Source organism: Nannospalax galili, unplaced genomic scaffold (genome assembly GCF_000622305.1).
Source record: "Nannospalax galili isolate Female #2095 unplaced genomic scaffold, S.galili_v1.0 scaffold458, whole genome shotgun sequence".
NCBI classification, from domain to species: Eukaryota; Metazoa; Chordata; class Mammalia; order Rodentia; family Spalacidae; genus Nannospalax; species Nannospalax galili.
This window is the reverse complement of record NW_008341263.1, coordinates 117,128-123,104: the sequence shown is the minus strand read 5'-3', so window position 1 is coordinate 123,104 and position 5,977 is coordinate 117,128.

The following is a 5,977-nucleotide window of genomic DNA, read 5'->3' as shown; positions in this document are numbered from 1 at the left end:
GTAACAGTTTTCCTGAAATGACGGCTTTGTAGAATTGAATGCAACCATTGTGTTCTTGACTTCAAACACATGGCAGGGTTCTTCACGACCTTTGAAGTCCGGCTAATCTTTGGCACCATTGAGAGTGTCGTCACTGGGAACCTTGCCATGGTCATCCACACACAGCTCTAATATTTAAAGCCCTGGTTCACACCAAGCATGTTTTCCTGGGAAATCCTCTTGCACAGACCCTTCAAAGAAGGGTTGCGAACCCCTGCACCTCTCTAATTTCACATCCAGTGTTCTCTGTACGCTCTCGGTTGCCCTTAGCTCCTTGCAAGGGCATGCTGTTATTTATTTTTATTTCCTGAAGCGGTGAATCGTTTTGATGATGCTGTTTATTAAGGAAATCAACATTTTTCACTTTTACTAGGCAAAGTACATTCACCCAACTTGCTCATCATAAAATTTACATTAAAGGAAATCTCATTTAAGATAATAAAAAGCTCTGTATTTTAGGAGATGGGAAGGCAGAATTAAACATTGATCTAAGTCAGTATTGGAAAGATACTAAATTTTAAGTGGCTGCTTTATTTGTTTATTAAGTGAATAATTGAAATTTCCTCCTACTTAATTTTATTACCATTTAGGGTAAGAGAAAACTTTCTGGTGCCTCAGAATACCAAAATTCCAACACTAAGAACATCTTTCCCAGCAGGCATAGGGTGCTCAGATTTATATCTTCTCATGTTTTATTTTCATCATCAAACAAATAGCTTATCTCCCATCAGTAGGAAACACAAAAAGCAATTTATCTCATGTGTAACGGCATCACTTTAACATAGAGGGCTCATTACGGATTTTAAAACACCTACCCTGCTGAACAGAATGAACAGAGTAGACACAAAGTTATAATCTAACTGCTCTTGACACATGTTGATTTCCAGGCAGAGAAATGCAGCAAAAGTCAAGGTGGTTGGAGAAATTCTTTTCAGTGGTTATTTCCCATGTCTCAAGCTGGAGTTGGAGAATCAGTTTATAAGCATGGTGTGTGTGTGTGGGTGTGTGTGTGTGTGTGTGCAAATGTGGGTGTGCATCCACGTCAGAAGTTGATACTGGCTGTGTCCCTCAGTGCCTCTCCATCTTCTGTTTCCAGGCATGATATCTCATTTAATTTGGAGACTGCCAATTTGGCTTGAATCCCAAAAGATCAGCCTCTGTCTGCTTCCCCGTTACTGACTTAACAAGGCATGTGCTAACATCTTTGACCGTTATGTGGGTGCTGGAGATCTGAACTTAGATCCTTCTGCTTATACTGTGGGCACTTTATCCAGTCCATTTTTAATTTAGTGTTTTTCCTTTTTTATTAAAAAGTTTGCAAATTTCATATGGTACATCTTGATCAAATTTAGAAACCCTTCCTATGTATGTCCACACCTCTTCTAGCTCCCCCCTCATATTTCATACATTCTGTCATATGTGTTACAGAGTCTACTGAGTCAAATTTGTGTCCTCAAGTGTTCGCAGTGTGAGTCCATCCACTGGAGCCTGGGCAGCCCACCTAGCTTCAGTCCCTTAAAGAAAACCAACTCTCCATCTCCCAGCAGACGTCCTTTGCCAATAGTTCCTCAGCTAAGGTTGGGGCTTACGACCCTTTTCTCCACTTCTATGCTAGGTTCTTATCTGCTTTGAATTTGCCTGGGTCTTGCACATGCTGTCATTAGTAGTGTAACTTCACATAAGCAACTTCCAGCTGCCTGGAAAACTGTTTCCTTGTGGTCATCCACTACCCTGGGCTCTTGTAGTCTTTCTCCCCCTCTTGCCCAGTGCTCCCTGAGCCTTGGGAGGCAGAGCTCTGATATAAGTGTCCTGCCACGGGACACCTGTCATACATTCTGTCGTATATGTTAAGGCCTCCAGTTGTGACTTTCTAGATTAATCATTATGTGCTGCATGACGAAGTTTTGCTGGCAAGAGTTAAGAGATGCGTTAATGTTCTTTTTACAGCCTGAGCTGTAGGTGTAAAAGTTGCATTGTCGGTGTGTCACCTTAGGTCTGGGCATCTCACAGACGCTTATTCTCCATGTGCGACCAGTTGTAGCACTCTGTAATACTCTCCATCTCTTGCAAAAAGAAGCTTTTATGATGAGTGGTGAGAGGTACGCTTGTCTGTGAAGATAAGGATACATATTCAGAATACAATATAACAAGAAGTTATATTGCTCTATGGTTATGACAAAAGTAGGTTTTACTTGACTATCTATGCCATCTTCAGCCATGTGTATTCGGCTATGTTTACAGTACCACGTATGAGTTCCTTCCCATGGAAGCATCTTTAAGTCCAATTAGACAGGTGTTGATGACCCCCCAAAATAAAAGTACCACTGCTGCACCATCACAGATAGTGTGCTAGGCCACTCACTGTTGTGTTTATTAGGTTTTTACAGCTATGTAGGATCATCGATTGGTTTTTCTCCCTTGGCAGCTTACCTAGTATCCAATACTATGAGAGCCAGTCTTCAGGAAGCAGACTTCCACATCAGTTCCAGCTCCATTGCTCCAAGTCCTCTGTTCACAGTATGTCCTGATCAGCCATAGGACCTTACCTTCAAGTTCTGGGAGCCAGTCATGAATTGTGGCAATAGCCTGTGTTATTTGGGAAGTCTCTTGGACTACCCTGATCAACAATTGAAGGAAGGTTTCTCCTGACTGGCACTGTTTCCTGTTACATAGCGTTCAGATACACACACGCACACCTATACACATGTATTCTGTGTGCATTTTTCACTAGGTTTTTGAAGAGCAATGCTGGGGTGATTACATAGTAGAACTTTGGTTTTTCACATCACCTAATCAGTATTTATTTCTATTCTCTCTCTCCCTGTATAAGCCCCCCTTTCTGTTTCCCCCATTAAAGTACCCCCATTTTCCCCTTGATAACACCTGTCTCCTACTGTTCCCCTGTCTCAAGCTTCCTCTTCCTCTTTATCCCCATGATTCCTTTCCATTTTCCTGACTCTTGCACCCACATCGGGCTATATACTCACATATAAGGGATTGGTGCTAAGATCTGCAAATGAGGGAGATCACATATTCTTGTTTCTCAGAGTCCATGTTACCTCTCTTAGTATAACAGTTTCTAGTTATTTCATTTACCTAAAATTTCATGATTTCATTTTTCTTTACAGCTAAGAACAACTCTATTGTGAAATGTACCACATTTTCATTATCCATCCATCATTTGAGGGACATTCAGGCTGTTTCCATTTCTTTGCTGTTGTGAAGAAAGCAGCAACAAACATGGCTGACCAAATGTCTCTGCAGTTGGATGAGTCCTTTGGGCATGTTGCAAGAAGTCACATAACCGGATCATATGGTGGATTTGCTTTTAGTTATTTAAGAGTTCTCCACCCTGGTTTCCCAGTGCTTCCACCAAAGTGCAATCCCTCCAGGCATGAATTAGAGGGTCCCATTTCCCCACACCCACACCAGGATTTGGTGTCATTTGATCTCTTAATCTTAGCTGTTTTGAGTGAGATAATATGAAATCTTAAAGTAGTGATTGCATTACTAATTACTCTGGGAGTTAAATAATTTTTAAGGTGTTTCTTAGCCATGTTGTGTGGTCTGTTGAGAACTTTCTGTTGAGATCCACAACCCATCTTTTGCTTGGGTCGTTTCTTTCCTTGATTCTTTGTTCCTTGAGCTCTTGGTATAGTCTAGATATTAATCATATCTCAGAGGCATAGCTGCTGATTTCCCCCACTCTGTGGGCTTCCTCTTCGCTCCATTGTTTGTTTCCCTTGCTGTACGGAAGTCTTTCCTTCTGGCTTAATGAAGTCCCGTTTGTCAGTTGTTAACCTTCATTCCTGAGCTACCGATGTCTGATTTAGAAAGTCCTTTCCTGCACCGATATCTTCTATGGTTCTGCTTACGTTTTCTTCTAACGGTTTCAGATTTTTCATGTTTCATGTTGAGGACTTTAGTCCACTTGGAGTGAACTTTTGTTCAGGGACATACATATGGGTCAAATGACATTCTTTGACAGGTGGGGATCCACTTGTGCCCACACCATTTGTTGAAGATGTTGTTTTTCCTCTAGTGTGGGTTCTTAGCAACTTTGTCAGATATCAGGTGTTTGAAATGTCACGCATGTGTGTTTGAGTCTTGTACTTTGTTCCATTGATCTACATGTCTATTTTTGTCTTTATGACTACAGCTCAGGGAAGTTGTTTGCGATCTCATACGGTAATCATCCCAGCTTTGCTCTTTGTGCTCAAGATTGCTTTAGTTCTCTGTGGTCTTTTGTGATTCCATATGCTTTGGGGAATTTCTCTTTTTAATTTCTGTAAAGAATATCATAAGGATTTCGGTCGCTATTGCATCAAATCTTCAAATTGCTTTTGGTAGGGTGATCATTTTCACAATATTAATTACCATTCCATGAGCGCAGGAGCTCTTTCCATTTCTTTGTGTCTTCCACAATCTTTCTCTGAAGATCTAAAGTTTTCCTTGTAGAGGTCTTTAATGTCTTTGATTAGGATTATTCCTAGATATTTTGGGTTTTGTTTTTGAGGCTGCTGTGATTGGGGGTGATTCCATGAACCCTTTCTCTGGTTGCTTGTCATTGCTGTATTGAAAGGTTACTGATTTTTGTAAATTGATTTTGTATCCTGACACTTTGCTGAAAGTGTTGATCGGTTCTAGACGTTTTCTCGTAGAACTTTTCGCATCTCTTACATATAATATCATCTCATCTGCCAATAGGGATAATTTGACTTCGTCCTTTCCAATTATACCCCTTTAATTTCCTTCTCACTGACTTTCAAGCATTCTAGTGAAAAGGAGTGGGGACAGCAGACAGCCTTCTCTCGTTTCTGATTGTAATACAGGTGCTTCCAGTTTTTCTCCACTTAAAATGATGTTTACTGTGGGTTTGTTGTATACAGCTTTATTTATGTCACAGCGTATTCCATCCAGTCCGATGGAGTTTTATCATGAGTCCGTGCTTGCTTTTGTGAAAGGCCTTTTCTGAATCTATTGAGATGGTTTTTGTCTATACATCCATTTATATGATTTATTGACTTATGTATATTGAACCATCCCTGCATCTCTGGATTGATCATGTTGGATGTGCGTCTATATGCGACTTGTATTTTCTTGAGAAATTTTGCATCTATGTTCACTGAGGATATGGATGTATCTTTTTCTGTTGTGTCTATACCTGGTTTGGATATTAAAATAATATTGGCTTCATAGAAAGAGTTTGGGAAGTTTTCTTCTTTTTTATCTTTTTGAATACGTTAAGTAAGCTTGGTTGTAGATATTTTTGAAAAACCTAGTAAAATTCTACCGTGAATCCATCTGGGACTGGGATTTTTTAGTCAGGAAGCTTTGTATTACTGTTTTGAGTTCCTTATTTGTAAGGGGTCTTCTTAAATTCTTAATCTCTTCTCGGTTTAACTTTGGAAGTTCCACTGAGCTTAGAAATTCATTTCTTTTAGATTTTGAAATTTAACAAAGTGTAGGTTTTTCAAGTATTCTCTTATAATGTTCTGGATCTTTTTGGTGCCTGCTGTGAGGTTTTCCCTTTTACCTCCTCTGATTTTATGAATTTCTGCCTATCTTGTTTATCTTTTCAAAGAACAGCTCTTATATTGATTCTTTGTAGAGTTTTGTTTCTTTTTCATTGATTTCTGCTGTGATTTTTATTATTTCTTCTTGTCTGAAATAATAAAATGGGATTTGTTTGTTCTCGCTTTTCCGTATTCTTGAGTTACACATTAAATCATTTATTTGTGTTCTTTCTGATATTTTTAGTGTAGGCACTTCGAGCTATAAACGTCCCTCTTATGGCTGCTTTTAATGTGTCCCAGAGAGTTTTTTGTTTTGTATTTTCATCTTCCTTTAGTTCCAGAAGTACTTGTAGTTCATTTTTGATTTCTTCTTTGAACCATTCATCATTCAGGCATGTGTTGCTTAATCTTCACACGTCATG